We start from the raw sequence: 19,158 nt of genomic DNA, 5'->3' as shown, positions 1-19,158 counted from the left end.
AACACTTTATATATATAAAAATTATAATATACATATATTATGCATACACTATATATATATACACATATATTAGACATACACTAATTTAGAATATCAGGAAGTCATGATTACAATCCAAAATGATATCAGTTTTCATATGTCCTTTAAATTATATAATTAGTATTTAATCATTATCAAATATGAATTACGCCATGCTATATGTAACTTTGCTAGCCATAGTGCACTGGAGATCCATAGCACAAGACAATTTTGGCCTACCTTGGAGTATTGAGAAATGAACCTTCCAAAGATATCCTTTAGAGTAAAAACTGTGAGAGCTGGAAACATAGCTGTAGACAGTTTGCTGTGTCCAAGGATCTCACAGACTGATTGAGAGCAATGTTACTTTTCTCTCTGTGCTACCTGAAACAATTTATTTTTCTGTTATAATTTAATCTGTAGTCTAATGATCATTGTACTATTCTTGGTTATTTTTTTATGAGAGCCCTGAAAGGACAAATTTTAAATATAAACTCACCTAATGTAGCTGGCAGCAGGAATGTTCCACTTATGGCAATTAGATGTGTTCAAAGAAGATTATCCGACTTTCCAAGGAGATATTAGACATTCAACTTATTTCTTGGACTCATCTGACTTCACTTTAAAGACCTGGAAATACTTGATGATTCCTCATTATTTTCAAAGAGATAAACTATGGTCCAGTTTAGATATCTACACTAATTTATTCTTTAAAAAAATTTACTGGAAATATAAGACTCAACTATAGTATGAATTAGTTTCTGATTAGATGCCAAGAGAATATTTTTAAGGAGTACAAGAAGAAAATCACAGATGGCTTTGTTAGTTTGGTATATAAAAAGTAATACAAACCTCTTAGAAGTGCAAAATGGTCTTTTAAAGAAAGTGGCAAGAGCAAAATAAAATTAAAGTTTTGTTAAAGTCCCAAGTCATGAGAATTTCCTAGCTCTTAGGTCTATGCCAATCTTCGAGCTTTATATTGCTATTTTTCAGATCAAAATTTCTATTAAGTTAACTTATATTTCTTTTTTTTTCTTTTATTGTAGGGTGTTAAATTACAACATGGAATTAAAACATATGGGACTCACATAAAAGTCACGGTACTAATTTTAGTATAAGGTATGGGAGTTAGCCTTGTACTTTAATTAGGTAGGAGTGATTTTTTTTTACCATTTATTTTCTAAGAGAGGAAAGATGGTAAAGTTTAAGTCTGAAACTGTACAGATTACAAGATATTACCCAATACACACAAACCTCTAGATTAATGAAAAGATCTTTTACTCAAAAAGAAGCTTAAATCAATTCCCCAGACCCAAATTCAAATCTCCTGCCATGGCATGATGAGGACCAAATGACCCCTGCATGCATAGAGGATTTGCATCAGGAGAGAGGTACTCTGGAATTACAAAACTCTGAATTCACCTAGAAGCTGCTAGTACACTTGTCCATCCCTCTGAAAGGAGGGTTGGAATCGTGTGTGTGTGTGTGTGTGCGTGTGTGTTTTCCTCTATAATGTGAACAAATCTTCCCTTGGGGGAAAGAAGAAGTTCTCTACCTTGTAATGTGAGCAATTGGCACCAAGTGAGATAAGAAAGGTACCTCTAAACTTTATTACCATTAGAATAGGAGCAAATGGCTCTGGGGAAATTCACTATCTCTAACTTCCAAGGTGTGGGGCCATTTAATCATCTGTTCCGTGCCAGTGCTCTTTGGTCAAAAAGCCCTGAACATGCAGAAATAAAATTAGTCATGGAACATCTTCTCTTGACAAAATATTTTGTCAAGAGGACATATTAGGGCAATGAATTAATTATTCTACTGACATTACATTTTCAATGATAATTTTCAACTTAATAAATTTATATTAATATTTCAGAAACATGAAATCTATAATTAAAATGAAGTAAATGTCAACAATATGCTGGAAGTGTTTGTATCCCATATGACTAGAAATGAATAAATGTTCTAATTTACAACTTTTTCATGCACCACATATATATATATATATATATATATATATATATATATATATACACATATACATATGAAAAATAGGCAAAGGATACAAAGATGAATTTATTTCAGAATAACAAATGCAAATATCACTTAAAAATGAGACATCCATAAACTTACTAGTAGACTGAAAATGCAATGTAAACACTTTTCACCCATAAAATACACTTAACAGAAATGTAAACTATTGACAAAAGTGCTAATTATTTTTTTAAAGATTTTATTTATTTATCCACGAGACACACACACACACACAGAGACAGAGAGAGAGAGAGAGAGAAAGAGGCAGAGACATAGGCAGAGGGAGAAGCAGGCTCCATGCAGAAGCCTGACGTGGGACTCGATCCCAGGTCTCCAGGATCATGCCCTGGCCAAAGGCAGTCGCCAAACCGCTGAGCCACCGGGCTGCCTTAGTGCTAATTAAAATATAATTAAAAAGACATTTTTATACATTTCTGTGAGGAATGGGATATATTTCAAATTTTTGGGACTATATCAACTTTTATCTATTAAACTTTGAAGAAAATGGTCCACAAAAACTTATGTTTCTTGTTCTACTCTTTAGAATTGTTCAGATTCATTGACAAGGCCTACATGTCCCTGTCCCCTTGCAAGTAGAAGTGTTTATATGACTGAGGTCTAGGTATGGAAGGACGTATACTTCAAGCCTAGATTACAATATCTTACTTTAGTGATCATCCATGCCCTTTCACCTGCTGGTCGGTTTGCTATCGAAGATATTGCATGAAAATTTTGGAAGACATAGAGAAGACATCAGAAAATTAGTCATCCTGGGTCCCCTACATGTAGTGGAGGCTGCCCTCTGTTTTGTTTTGCTCACCAAGTATCATTACATGAGTGATACTAACTCATTAACTGTAATTGGGTTAAGCCACTAATATGTTATTGCTCACTTATAGCAACTAGCTTTACCCTGCCTAATAAGATACTAAAAATCAGAGAAAGGAAAAAAAGCAAAATTTTATGACCATATGTCAAAGAGGATATGATAATCAGTATTGCAGGTAATGGCAAAACTCTAGACAGAAGATTATACCCTCCAATAAATTATATAATATCAGTACCCTATAATATGTTATTAAACATAATGAGAAAGTAGAAATGCCATATTTTTAATTAAAAAGAAAATGTATGTTCATGAATGCTTGTATATGTTTATTTGAACAAAGCTGAGTTATAAATAATAACTACTTCAGGGTATAGGAAAGGGGATAATTGACTTCATACACTGCACATTAAAAATCTATAAGAAAAAGCAACCTTCCAATGCTTCATCGGTGTGTATATTCTTTCATTGTTTTATGAATTTTTATGGGACTTTAATTCTCTGCAGCAGATTCTTTCTATGTATTTAGTCTTGGAAGAGATAGGTTGAACAAAACAGGTAATATAAGCATGTATTGTTTCTATTCATGCATACACTGGCTTTAAATAATTTTGTTAGGATTGCTTTTTGGCAGAATTACAAATTTGCTGATTAAATATTGTTTAAATCCTAATGAAATCTTAATAGGACATCATTGTAAGATCAGAGGCCAAAGTATATAGTTTAAATTTTCATAGGTGAAGAAAACATTTGGACATGGTGGTTTTTACTTGCTTAAACAAAGATAATCAAACTGTAATACCTTCTATTCATTGCATGTGCCAGTAAAATTGCAGTTTTGTAGTTAGCTGAAAATAATATATACAATAAGCTATGTTATGAATAGAATTCTAAATTAATACTTTTATTTTTGCCTTGTAGTGCTGAGAAGTACATTTCTTTCCATGAAATAAGTCAGCCATTTAAAAATAGGGCAATTTTTAACTGGTTTTACAATATACATTTGTACATTCTAGCAGATAGCAAAGTGATGCTTTGAATTAAAAGACATAAATGGTATCTTCCCTCTTCGAATGCAAATTTTGCCTTTTCTTATTATTTGCCTGCATATATCTTTTTCTGATTAGCATATCTACACAAAATAGCAATTTAGGATAGGGTTACTCATTTTTATTGCTGTTAAACCCTTGAAGGTCTTAGGTCGAATCTGGAATTGTGTAACAAACTTTTCCAAGGAAGCACTTCAAAATAAGATTTCAATTGTAGTTTGAGTATTTTATATTCCTAGTCTCTTTCTGTTTTTCTTTTGTCTGTCTTTACTAGTCCTTAGAAATACCTGTTTTCTACAGATGATAGGTTTACTTTACATGGTGGATTAGACTATATCCTTTATAGTTTGAGATATGCAAGATTATATAATTGGCTGAAAGTAGCATCACTCTTGGTATCTCTTCTAATAAAATCACCTCTTAAGCAAAAGTCATTAGTCACAGATAAATACTAAATTAAAAGGCATATGTTTTGCCTGGAAAGGTTAACTTGTCAATAGAAATAAACTGTACATTCTAATCATAAAATATACCTGCACTGAGTTAATACACTTTGAAGAGTTTAAGCAAGTTGTTTTCTTCCCCAGGAAATAGGCCATTACAAAATGAAAAAGATAAATAGCCAAGGTACTAAGATTAAATAAATGAAAATTTGGATAAACACTAAACAAACTTTGCCCCTTCCATATTTCTTTTAACCTCCAAATAATTTTGATATTTTAAAAATATTTTAAACATTTTCGGGGTACCTGGTGGCTCAGTGTTTGACCCTCTGCCTTTGGCTCAGATCATGATCCTGCAGGCCTGGGATCTAGACCCACAGCGGGCTCTCTCCGAGGGGAGCCTGCTTCTCCCTCTGCCTATGTGTCTCTGTGTCTCTCATAAATAAATAAAATCTTTAAAAAATATTTTAATATTAGTTGGCATTTTTAATTTTTATCATGTGCTAGTCACTTGAGAGATTTTTTAGTTTAAAATTTACTAATGTGATCTCAATAAGTTCATTTTTTGTTGGTGGTGGAAATAAATCAAGATTAAACAACTTGCCAGAATATACGTATCTAAAAAAATCTTAAGTCTGAACTTCAACCAAGGTTTGTGTGATTTCAAAGCTAGGATATTGAGACTTCATACTGTCTGCCAGCAGTGGAATGAATAAACTGCTTAGTAGGCATGAGTGACGTTCCTTTGAAAAATAATTTCTAAAACATAATGGTTATTAATACATTATCTCAAAATAGTGTCAATTAAATGATATCTGGTTGGTCTTTCTAAGTATTTTTTCTTTGGGGAATCAATAAGGATAGATACAGCCCAAATCATTTGAAAAAATCAATTTTGAACTGTGTTCCCTTCATTATTGTGCATTTAGATAAATGAAATAAAAATTGTATGTTAGTTTAAGAGGGTTTTTACTTAAATTTTGCAGGAATTTCATTTTATGCATTTTTAATAAATTATTTGCAAGTTTTATTGTAATTAGAATTCTATTGTTACCTTACTGTAATGTAACTGAAGTTGACCTGTGAACAACACGGGTCTGACTTATGCAGATCCCCTTATATGCAACTTTTGGGATAAATACAGTACTGTACTATAACTGTGTTAACTGTGTTCTCTCTTCCTTTTTTTTTGTTTTTTTTTTAATTTTTTTTTGTGTTCTCTCTTCCTAATGATTTTCTTAATAAACCTGTACTCTATCTTACTTTATTGTAAAAATACAATATATAATAACATACCAATCTGTATTAATATTATGCTATTGGTAAATTTCCAGGCAACAGTAGTCTATTTGTAATTAAGTTCTTGAGGAGTCAAAAGTGAGATGAGGGATTTTAGCTGTGTGTGGTCAGTGCCTCTAAGCTCCACATTGTTTAAGGGTCGGTTATATCATAAAAACTCCTATAAATTATATTTTAATTGATAGAAGTTTTTCTTCTTACCAAATATGTCTTTCTGGGGACAAAATTCAAAGAAATCAAGAAAGACAATATGTTTAACAATAAGTAGAAATAGTTTTTAAGAACACTTAGTATGTTTTTTATTTAAAATTCATTAATAATATCAAAAAAATCTCAAAGGAGGACAAAATATTAATACTAATACTGGACTGTGAATCTATATTTTTTACAAATGTGTTGAGGTATAGTTGACATTAAACTGCACATAATGGAAGTGTACTATTTGATAAGTTCTAACATATGTTCATACTCCTGAAACCATAATGCTAATCAAGAAAATGAGCATATTCATCATCTTTAAAATTTTCCTCCTTGCATAATTTCTTCCTCCCAACTCTTCCTGTCCCAGGCAAAACTTAGCAACTTTCTGTCACTAAAAATTAATTTTCAATTTCTAGAATTTATATAATGGAACTATATACTATGTAATTAGGTGTGGGTGTGTGGGTGGTATGGAATATGAAGGCCTGGCTTCTTTCATTCAGCATAGTTCTTTTTAGACCTATCCTGTTGTATATATCAGTAGTTCATTTCTTTTTTATTACATTTTGTGATAACAGTATACCACAATTTATTTACATTTTTACCTTTTAATGGACATTAGGGTTATTTCTAGATTTTGGCTACTATAAATGATGCTGTTATTACAATTTGTGTATAAGTCTTTGTGTAGATGGTTTTTATTTCTTTTTTATAAGTACCTAGTAGGAGAATGTTTGAGTCCTATGATAGATGTATTTTTAACTTTTTAAAGAGACTTTCTAACTTTCCAAAGCGATTGTAACCATTTTATATTTACCAAGAGTGTATGAGAGTTAGAGTTGCTCCACATCCCTGCCAACACTTAGTATGATTTTAATTTTAGCTACTCTAATTGGTTTGTCATGGAATTTTACTATAGTCTTAATTTGCATTTCCTACATTCTAAAGAACTAATGATGTTAAGAATCTTTTCATATGATATTTTGCTATCCAAATGTTTCCTTTGGTTTTGTTCAAACATTTTTCCCAATTTTTAAAGCTGGCTTGTTTTCTTATTATTGAGTTATCAGACAAGATAAAAGTCCTTTATGGGAGACTGTATTTATAAACATAATATAAATATGTATTTCATATATAGTACTTATAAAATTTTTATATTACATATGTGTAAATATTTTATATATTATTTAATATATGTGTATTATATATTACATACATGTGCAGTATTTATTATATATAATGTTGTATTTTTTATATATAATCATATATAACATTGACGAAGCAAATGCAAACCAGTCTACTTATAGCTGCACCGGCACTTGTATTTGCTAGGTAGGGGTCTAAAAATGGTGTAGTAGTATTGCCTAGGTGATCAGAAGATGAACTATAATCTACCACTAGCACAACACTCAAAGATAATAATTATAATATCCGATAGGTGGACAGTATTATGGTTCATGCGTTTGGATGTGTATTTAAATAATCATAGGGACATTCCACAGATGAAAGGCCAGTACTTCTATCCCTATTCTTTTGTGTGTATGTGTGCTTTTTGCCCCTCCTTACAGGCTAATAGTGGAAGCCTGAACAGCTATAGAGAGCAAACGCAAAGAAATGTTGCAATATTATTTAAAACATATGTAAATCTTACCTCTTAAATATCATCAAGACCAGTAATTTCATAAGTGAGAAACAAATACAAACCTTGTACAGATGTTTTGTCTGCCAAACTTCAGATTATTTCAGAGGTATTTAAAATTCAAGAGAAACTAAAGACCCTGTCAGAAAGAAAGAAATCACTATAAAGAAAGTAGTTTGGACCTTCAAGGAAGCATCACCAACTGAGTTTATACCCTGGAAAAAAGCATTAACTCAGGAATTAACATTAACCTGTACTTGAACCCAGCCTTCTGTAAGTATCTATACAACCTAAGAAGGTTTCCCTTATAAAATGCAGAGACCAAGGGTAGCAACTAGTTTGGGGACTGCATGGGGACCCATTGCAAAAAAAAAAAAAAAACATATATATATATATGAGATGGTGTTTTCTTAAGAACAGGAAGAAGGTAAGCCCTGAAGGTCCGATGGCAAGTAAATTAGGTGCACATGATTCAGGAGTGGAGCAGTGATCCAGGTGTATAAGGTAGAGGTATAAACCTTATATGAGAATGAAGACCCCAGTGGACTGTGCTTCCGTGTGGACTGCCAAGGGAGTAAGTTTGCTAGATCCAGGTGAGAACATGCCAGGTAAGCACTGATCATGGAAACATGAGGAAAAAGGAGTACAGCTTTGGGAAAGAGTAAGATAATTTTCTGGGAGACTGCACTCACCATTTCTCTCTGATCCTCTGGAACTTTCAGCAAAAGAAAGGTAGAAAGAGGGTTGAGATCATGCACAGACCCAGGCTGACAATATCATATACTGTCTGGTCTGCACAAGGACCACAGTGAAAAAGGGTACAATTAATAATTCTCCTGGAAACTGGATCTCTCCTGAGCAAACTGCAGTGTGTAGGTTATAGTGATGTTGAGAAGACAATATATCAGTATAGCAGACTTAGTTTCAAGTTGTCAGAGTGACTGGTAAATTTAGTATTCTCAACATAATGAGGGTTTGGGATATTTGGATATAAATATAACTAGGGAATAGGAGTTGTTGCTTCTAGTAGTGACAAGGAATATTATTATGAGTATAATATTTTAAAATCTGTGAACATGCAAATCAAAACTTTCTAGAAATGATTTCTATGGAGATTTGTACAGTTTTCTAATTTTTCTTTCATTTTCTTTTTCAGCGAAGAGGCTCATCTGGTAGAAATTAGGAGGGTCAGTATCATGCCTAGGTACTGTTAAATGCGTATCTCTTAGGCATTCAGTATACATGGTCTCAAAAATATTTGTTTCTTTTAATTGAGCCATTACAGACGAACTGCTTTTTCATGCCCTGACTGTGTTGGGTGGTATCAGCATTCAATTGTGTTTTGTGGGAAAAAAAATGGAAACTGCTGCTTTAAGATGACTCAAATTGAGATTCTAGTGTTTAAAAGCTGAAATAATGCCGAGCGGTTTAATTCTGAAATGCTTTTATTAATTAAAATAATATTTTATTAGGTTTTAGGTAATATAAAAACAAAACAGCAAATTAAATAATAGCAATTAAATATATCAACATTAAAATCTTATCAGTTGTGATCATGACATGTAAAACAGGCATGGCTTTATGACAGAACACAGTTTCCTCAGCCATGAAACAAACACACTGCCAATGAACCACAAAATTATCTGCAGTGAAAAATAAAAATCATCAAAACCAGTAGTTCTGGTTATCTAGAGAATGTACCAGCTAATGAATGGCTGTTTTGACTGAAGATAAATCATGGTTTCTAGTGCATCATATTAGTTTCAAAAGTAAGCAATGTATTTCACATTTCTAAGAGAAACATCTCTAAATGTCAAGTATTGTAAATGCATTTCCTTATCTAAACTTCTGAATGCCTTTTGTTTCAAAACCAGATTTTTTTTTCTTAAGTTGAACAGTAATTTATGGCTTACCTCTATTTAATTAGCTTAGAACTTGATTGTCTCCACTGAAATGAAAGGAAACAAGCTATTAATTATAGGCTCAGACCCAAACTGATGGGAACATCAATACTTTTACTGCAATTTTCTCAATAAATCCCAGATCATAAAGCCTTACGCATGCATTCTGGAGTTGGAACAAGTTTTATGCCCATTAACATGGAGACAACACATTGATTGCCTGCTATGACATTATTAAAATGAACTGATGAGACAGCTCCAGGGGGAAAAGATACTCCAATAAAGCCAGGATTCCACTGCATCAAGTCATCCTTTCTTAAATTAGGATATATAATTATTGAGCCATTGTTATTCATATGAAATAATACGTTTTAATGTTTGAATCTCAATATTCCAGTTTCAATACAGACATTGAATTATTTCAATACAGACATTGAAAACTTAGCAATAAATGTTAATTTCTCTGATCCATTTTATTAACTGTGGATGATTGCCAATAAAGTTACATTCGTTTACTCCTAAATGTACTTACTGTGAGACTAATCAGGGGATCCCTGGGTGGCTCAGTGGTTTAGCGCCTGCCTTCGGCCCAGGGCATGATACTGGAGACCTGGGATCGAGTCCCACATTGGGCTCCCTGCGTGGAGCCTACTTCTCCCTCTGCCTATGTCTCTGCTTCTCTCTCTCTCTTTCTCTGTGTGTCTCTATGAATAAACAAATAAAATCTGAGAGAGGAGAGAGAGAGAGAGAGAGAGAGACTAATCAGTACCAGAAACACTTTTTTTGATGCAAAAGAGAAAGGGAAAATTGCTGGAGACTATGATTGTTTGGGTGAGAGAACATAAAATCTAGTGCATAAGTGGGAGGTTTAGCATATCAGAAAAGAAATGCACTGTTTTGCCTAATGTTGGGAGGGAAGACAGAATTCACCTGTATGTATAAAAGTAAGCAGGTAAATTTGGTGTTGGTAGCTTTGGAATGTTCTCATCTGCAGGCTTTTATTTCCCTGATAAAGTAGGAAAAAGGTTGCCATTTGATATTGTACTAGTAAAGTAATGCTTGAAATTAGTAGTCTTAAATTCAGCATGTTATCCAGTCAATGTAGTTATGTGCTTTTTTCCCCACCAAATACATCTGTATGAATGCAGGTCCAGAATAGGGAGTTTTATCTAGCCAATGTGGACATCTTCCAGGTGAATATGAGAAAGAGAAAGGGGCAAGAGGGTTGATTGTACATGCAATGTATGATTAGAATGATCCCTCACTTGGGCATGTGGGATATGAAGTTATGAAAGTGGAATAGTGTATGAGCGATAGCATCCATGGAATATTTTTGGAAAAATGGACAAAGATTGTAAGAGGGGTGGATATAAAGAGATAGGAGTTTGCTTATGTAAAATGGAATACTTGGAACTCAGATTATACAGTGTTGCAAACAAGGGCCACAACATAGTAGTGTGTTTTAAGGTCAATTTCTTTGGGATGCCCGGGTGGCTCAGCAGTTGAGCAGTTGCGCATTGGGCTTCCTTGCATGTAGCCTGCTTCTCCCTCTGCCTACGTCTCTGCCTCTCTCTCTCTCTCTCTCTCTCTCTCTCTCTCCTCTGTGTGTGTGTGATGAATAAATAAATCTTTTAAAAAAGATCAATTTCTTGTGTCATGGCTACTAGCATTTTAGGAGAGGATAGAAAATTTAATACATGGGCGGGGGGTAGGGGTGACTGGGTGACGGGCACTGAGGTGGGCACTTGATGGGATGAGCACTGGGTGTTATTCTATATGTTGGCAAATTGAACACCAATAAAAATAAATTTATAAAAAATAATAATAATTCAGGATATTAAAAAAATTTAGTACATTAGAGGTAGTGTTTATAATGAAAGCTTTTTCACATACTTGTGCCTGTTTGTACATCCTGGTTATGGTGTTGTCTTATGTGGCATATAGTAACAAAACTGAAAGCCACTCTGGAGTATAGCGATGAAGTAGCAGAGGTAAGTTGGAGGAGACAAATCAAGGAAGAGAGAAACCACATTTCTAGAAAAAAATGATCACCTGTTATTTTTATTTGAGAATTCTTTCTTCATGGGCAGTAAGACTGCAATGTTTATTACTCATTTTAAAGAACAAGCATTTGGCCTGCTTTTTTTTTTCCCCTCCTGTTACGTATATTTACTATAGTTTGACATTGATACCTGTCTTTTTTTCAATGTTTTTTTGGGGGGAGGGTGGTGTGTAATTTGTTTTCTAGTATTATGATTTAGGTGCTTATTAATTACCATCTTCTCTTCCAATAGAAACATTTAAGACCATAATCTCTGAAATACTACCTTCATCTAATATGAATTGATCAAACCATGTTATGACTTATTATTTTAATGCCTACAATTATTCTTTATTTGATACATGAATTATGTAGTACTCTGTGGTGGTTTGATTGTTTTTTTTTAAATTCTTATTTGTCATTGTATAATGGTCTATGAATATATTATTTGGGATAATGAGTATCTGATATTGGGAGAGAAGCTTTATGCCTTTATATGTTCTCTGTGCACATAGGATGTGGATTTTCTAATTCTTGAATTCAGTACCTACGAATATTTTTCCAAATGACCCATTGATAGATTACATTGAAATCTGCTATACTGTTATATTACTATTTTTTCTTTTCTTCTATCAATTTTTGCTTAATATATATTGAAGCTACCTGCATGCCAAGCAAAAGTTTTTCCTTATGATTTGTATCATAATTTATAATCTTATTTCTAACACTATTCTATTTTGCAGTTTATACATTCTGTTAATTATATCTTCCCTAACTTTTTTTGGATATTACTTAGCTAATATATCTTTTTCACACCTTTGTTGTTTTCTTTTTTCCTATGATTTATTAACTCACTCATAACTGTTATATTACTAAAAGTATAATTTAAAAAAAAAGGATTCTGTTGATCTATGATATTGGCTTTTGTCTTCAAGAAAACTCTGTTTTTAGTGTTTAATTTACATTGCTCCTGGATCCAGTTGTTCCTCAATTTGTTAGATTGTTGGGGATGAAGTTGGTCCTTGCTGGATTTTTAAATGACTATTTAATTTATTTTTAATTAGTTCTTATTGTGACTTAAAATGTTATTGTGATATTAGCATAGGCACTTTAAAATATACTTTATCCAGTATGTACTTGTTTATTTGTTTGTTTTTTAAGATTTATCTATTTATTCATGAGAGACGGGGAGAGAGAGAGAGAGGCAGAGATGCAGGATCTTCGCAGGGAGCCCTATGTGGGACTCGATACCAGAGCAGATGTGGGACTCTATTCCAGATCCCAGAATCAGGCCCTGAGGTGAAGGCAGAGGATCAACCCCTGAGCCACCCAGGCATCCCCAGTACCTACTTGTTTTTGAGTGTATGGGCACTCTGAGTATTTATCCCATCGTATTGCCAAATGTAGAGATATCTTGTCTCATTGTGTGACCCAAGAAAAAAAATATTTATGCCTCAATTTTCTCCTCCCTAAAATTGATATAAAATAATATCTACTTGTTAGGGATATTATAATTATTCAATGAATTGCTATATACAAATTCCTGACTTTTAGAATGATAACTATATCCCCACCCTGTTCAAGAAAAGAAGGAAGTGGTCTTGTCAAATATTTGAAAAAAAATTGTCTATTGCTGTAATTATTTCTATGTCTACTACCACTGTCCTATTCACATAAATGCTGACATTGGTATAGAAGGATTGGTGAAAGAGGTGAAGAAGATTAAGAGGTACACACTTTGTTTAAAATAAATCAATCTCGGGCAGCCCGGCTGGCTCAGCAGTTTAGTGCCGCCTTTAGCCGAGGATGTGATCCTGGAGACCCGGAATCGAGTCCCATCTTGGGCTCCCTGCATGGAGCCTGCTTCTCCCTATGCCTGTGTCTCTGCCTCTCTCTCTCTGTGCCTCATGAATGAATAAATAAATAAAATATCAAAAAAAAATAAATCGATATCAAGGATGAAAAGTACAGCACAGGGAATATAGTCAATAATATTGTAGTTACATTTTATGGTGACAAATGGGAACTACACTTGCCATGGCAGGCATTGCATAATGTATATAATTTTCCATTCATTGTGTTGTACACTTGTAACTAATATTACATTGTATGTCAGCTATATTTGGATAATAATTTTAAAAAACAAAAGATGATATCTTTCTTCTTCAAGCCATGACTTGTAAAATATCAGTGACTCCTCTGGCTCAGTAGTTGAGCATCTGCCTTCAGCTCAGGGCGTGATTCTGGTCCAGGGATCCAGTCCTACATCCATCTCTCTGTGGGGAGCCTGCTTCTCCCTCTATGTCTCTGCTTATCTCTCTGTGTCTCTCATGAATAAATAAATAAAATATTTTAAAAAAATAGAATATGCATGCTTTTCCTCTGCCTCCTCATCTTTTTCTAATGTACTGAACTGGCTGGAGGAAACTTTTTTTTTATAGACTACTTTGGCTTTATCAAAGAACAGTTTTCAGTTTAGTGACACAAATAGGCTACCCTGCTGTTCTAAAGAACTTTTCTATGTTGCTAGCAGGTTTTTACTGTTAAATACTTTCCAACATCCCAAGTACCTGAAGAGTTTTCATTTAAGGTCTTCATGTTTATTTATGCACTGGCTCTAGTAAGCATAAGCTCTTTGTCTTTATCCTTTGAATTATTAACTTGATATTTAACCTAAGGGATGGAAGCTCTGTGATTTTATGGGAATGATAGAATTAAACTGCCTCCCACAAAGTCCCCACAGGTATGAGAGATAAAAGATACACTTGGAGAATATATCTCAGGAGGATACATTGTTATGTCCTACAGAAAATAACAGACAGAGCTAGACTAATTGGGATTAAAATGCCCACTGCCATTGTGATAGATAAGTACCAAATGCATATTTCCAGAAAAAAAATACAGAAAAGATGAAAGAAGCATACTGGAATAATAAAGTTGATGAAATTCTAAGCACATTGGTAAAATTAAATATCACTTTTTATCATGAACTCTGTCTCTATAATTAAAATTTTGAAACCCTGATAAGTTTAAAAACTGAAATGTTTTTCCTAAGTTATTTCTCTTTCACTTTTATTATCTGTTTCCATCAGGGATTTAGATATTCTGATCAAATATTTGTTCATGTCATATATTAAATATAAATAATAATACTTATATATTGTGTATTGTATATTAATTGACCACTTATGATTTAAAAGAAATTTCTGGATTTGGGGGTTTATTAAATGTTATTATAATTGTAAATATATATTATGTTTCTGGCTTTAGATTATGAGTGTATAATATTCGCATAAAATGTCAAATGAAAAAACTAAATTAAAAATCATTCTATTAAATATAAAGATGTTAAATGGGAAAAAGATCATGTCTTCAATAAATCATGTTGGGAAAAGTGGGCAGCTATAAGCAAGAGAATGAACTTGGATCACTTTCTTACACCATACACAAAAATAAATTCAAAATGGGTTAAGGGCATAAATAGGAGACCTGAAATCATGACATTTCCAGAAGATAATATAGATAGTAATTTCTTTGATATCATCCACAGAAACATATTTGTAGCTATGTCTTCTCTGACAAGGGGAACAAAAGCAAAATTAAACTGTTGGAACTATACCAAAATAAAAATACATTTGCACAGCAAAAGGGATCATCAACAAAACAAAAGGCACTCTGTTGAATGGGAAAAGATATTTGTAGATGATACATCTGATAAAGAGTTAATATCCAAAATATGTAAGAAACTTATACAATTCAACACCAAAAAAACTCCATATAATCCAATTAAAGACTGGGCAAAGGACCTGAATAGACATTTGTCCAAAGAAGACACACAGATGGCCAACAGATACATGAAAATATGTTCGACATCAGTAATCATCAGGGAATGGAAATTAAAATCACAATGTGATTCACTTCACTCCTGTTAGAATGGCTAAAATCAAATGGACAAATAAACCTCTATCACATTTGATGCTTTCACTGGTTTACATTGGGTAAAAGGCTAATTTTAAACAGATTATCAGTCAAGAATGACAACTAGAACATGGAAATTCTTTTTACAGTAGTGTATTCCTTTTCCTTTAAAAAAAACGTATGGAACGTGCTAACACACATATTGCACATATGGGTACACTTAAGCAATAATGATTACAGTGAATTTCAATGCATTTATACTACCCATTAACAGCTGGAGTAGTGGAAGATCTTTCTAGAATATAATAGTCTTGATTGACATCAATTTTAAATGTCACTTCAATGCATATTTTTGGTATTGGCGATTATAGAAATGCAGAATATTATATTTTACTTTATGTGGTTGTTCCTTGTAAATATCTTAGATTATTCAACATTTTGAGTTCTTCTGCATCTCTTGACCTCAGTTTCTCCTATGAACATTAAAGCTAAATCTGGTGGTGTTTCTAGATCATAAAGTGTTTGAGCTTACGATCAATTACTCAGTAATTGCTCAAGAGATCTAACTTCATAAATATAATTAAGCGTTTGTAATATTTCACAATATACTTTTTGGGAGGAGACAATATCCCATGAATATTTTCACATTTCTGCGTAGTTACACCTTACTGAGCAAAGTAAGATGGTTAAATGATTAAAGAGCAAATATTACTTGAAAGAGTATTATCCACCTTAAAGGTAATTAAAACCCAGGGACCTTTCCCTTTCCAGAGCATTTGCTTTCAGAGCTAAGATCTTTTTCTCTCTGGAAATAAGTGGGAACTGGTGTGAAAGCTTCTCTAAACAAGCTTTTCATATAATTTTGCGATTCCTGTCCTGTAGTGCAACCTCCGTGGGTGTACAAGGTAATATCTCGCTTCTATCATGACATTCTATGGGGACTGAGGTTCAGAGAACTGGCAATAAGGTGGTGTATGAGTAATAGCAATCTGGTCTCTAATCTAGAGATGCCATGTGCTCTGTCAAGATAAATAAATAGGTATGGATATAAAAACTTAGCAATGCTAAATACAAATCATTTTATAATTTCTCCAGTGTACTTTCCTGGCTTAAGAATCATGAATTACTATTCAGTTTTTTAAAAAAATTCTTGAGCACCTCTATGTTTCAGGCACTGTGCTATCTCACATTATATCAATTAATTTGATGTTATAATTTTATTGAACTGGCTGTTAAGGTCTATATCATGATTTAAACAATGTAAAATTTATACTGATTACACGAAGGGTAAATTTTGGAAATCATAACTGCTCTTGTCAAACAAAAATGTTTAAAATATATCTGTGAACTTTTAAATCTTCTGGCTTCATCTAGGTAACACACCAGAGTTTTCTTTTTCTCTTTTTCTCTGTGAAACCAAAACTTCATGAACATGCCAGAAACATTTGACTAAGAAATGTCACATACTCATAGACTGAATAATCAACCTAGGGAAGAGTCCGTTGGTATGTAAAAAACAAATTTGTTGATTTTCAAATTAGCAAAGTTCACTGAAAATTTAATTTGAATGTGTTATCATGTTGAAGCCCTAATAATAGTCACACAGTGAAAAATACCTTTTGATGAAATCAGCCATATTCATATTATTTGTAAAAATTCATTGATGTTTGTTTTCTATAAGTTAAGAATGCTTTCATTGCTAGAAATAAACCCTTTTAGGGAAAAGTAAATTAAGATATACTTTCCCCAGTTCTCTATATTTGAGTAGCTTGACTGAGCTAAGCCAATGATAACTTGATGTTTTCAATATATACATTTTGCTCCTTTGACCTTTCCCATTTTAAGAGGATATATGTGAGTCACAGGCAGTGAAAGTATCTTTCAGGTCCCATGGTGGTGAGTAGAATTAATATAATTTATATATAAAATACTTAAGTATTAATTTTTCACAATTTATTATATTGAAGATGGAGACTGGGAAATTTAAGAATACAAGCACACATACATTAGCACACAAACAAGCACACATACATTAGCCATCAAAGCAATGATCTAATTACATGTCATGTAGCTTCTAAAAATTCTACTGCAGAGGTGCCCAGGTGGCTTAGTCAGTTAAGATCTGACTCTTGATTTCAGTTCAGGTCATAATCTCAGGGTTTTGAGATTGAGCCCTGTGCCTGGCTCCTTGCTCAGTGGGGACCCTGCTTAAGGTTCCCTCTCTCCCTCTGCCCCCCTCACTCATGTGTGCACTCATACTCTCTCTGAATATAATAAAATTAAAATTTAAAAAATATGTAAAAATTAAAAAAAATCCTACGGTATGTTCATTAGATGAGAGTAGAAAAACGCTAAAATATTTTTAATATTTCTCTTATTTTTTGGATTCCCCAAGAGGATCTCAGAAATCTCCAGAGGTTCCCAGATCACAAATTGAGAAATGTCATTTTAGAGTATAACTATTATCTATTTTTATTTCTTTATAGTATTGATTAGATGTATAAATTACAAATTATTTGTTGCACCGTGGATGCATGTTTGGGTTCTTTTAAGTTGTTTTTCAAATATGAATAAATCTATTTCAATGGCCTTGCAATTCCAAATGCATATTTTAAGTTTTCTCTGATATACAGGTAGGCATGAAATTACTGGATCAGACAATTACCCTTCAGCTTTTTAAGTTAAAGAAACACTGTTTTCTGGGAATAGTGTTTCAGTTTACCATCCCATCAGCAGGATAAAAGTTTTTTTCCATTTCTTCACATCCTCTCTGTTGCTTCTTGAAATTTATGATTTTGTTACTAGATTGGTGTAAAATTGTTAACTATGGTTAGAAAGTAATATTCCTGATTACTCATAAGCTTCAAACTGTTCTTTTCTTCATATATTTATTATCCATTTGGTATGTCTATTTTGTGAAATAAAGCTCTTCATATTAGCAAGTTTTAAATATGAAAATTAATTTTGTTTGCTATTAATGGAGTTATGCCAGTTTTCTTTCAGTGAGTGTTTTCATATTATATTTCATTTTTAGTCTCAGTTTATAGAGGTGTTTTCTCTCTAGACAACTCAGTTGGATTAATTTTTATAAACTTTGTTATCTTTGTTTTTTAACTGGAATTTCAAACCACCTACATTAAAGGTAGGTAGATATCTGGGAGTCATATCTATTGATTTATTTCTGGCTTTCAATTTGTCTCATGTATTCCATTTTTCTATTATGGTTTATTGCCTCTTTTTGAGATCAGAAGAACATTTGCTTTTTCTACTTTTCATTTACCAGTCTGGAATTTTTATATTGTTTCTCTCTTAGAGATTACAAAAGATATGATAACATGAATATTTAAAATATTATGACCTAAATTAATCATTGTCTTCATGTCCTCCCTCAAATACCAATCTCTTAGAACACCTTACTTTAATATTTTAATATTATATAATTTTAGTGAGTTATGTGTTTATCATTTTAAAACTAAAATGTCACTACTTTTTATATAGTTAGTAACCATAGAATATACTCAGATGTTTACAACATACTTTATTCTTCATCTTTTATCTCAGACTTTCTAAAACCTTATTTCCTTAGTATGCAGTGTTCTATACAAGATGTCTGGCTTTCAACAAATAATTACAAGACATGCTAAAATTCAAGGGAAAAAAAATCTCACAGTCTGAAAAGATGAAGCAATTATAACAAGACCTAATTAGAATACAGTTATTGGAGTTATCAGACTGACAATTTGGAATAACTATCTTTAATATGTTAAAGGCTAATTATAAATGTAGGCA

The 19,158-nt window shown here is 32.6% G+C and overlaps 1 long non-coding RNA gene across 1 annotated transcript; it reads right to left on the bottom strand.

The window, feature by feature from the left end:
- Window positions 1-257: 257 nt before the first annotated feature.
- Window positions 258-785, bottom strand: LOC129515266 (uncharacterized). Its single transcript, XR_008665546.1, has 2 exons — window positions 518-785; window positions 258-402 (listed from the first exon to the last, which is right to left on the bottom strand). It is a non-coding gene; the product is annotated as an uncharacterized LOC129515266 (long non-coding RNA).
- Between the last annotated feature and the right edge of the window lie 18,373 nt (window positions 786-19,158).

This window comes from Nyctereutes procyonoides, unplaced genomic scaffold (genome assembly GCF_905146905.1).
Source record: "Nyctereutes procyonoides isolate TBG_1078 unplaced genomic scaffold, NYPRO_anot_genome, whole genome shotgun sequence".
NCBI classification, from domain to species: Eukaryota; Metazoa; Chordata; class Mammalia; order Carnivora; family Canidae; genus Nyctereutes; species Nyctereutes procyonoides.
This window is presented reverse-complemented; position numbering and strand designations above follow the sequence as displayed.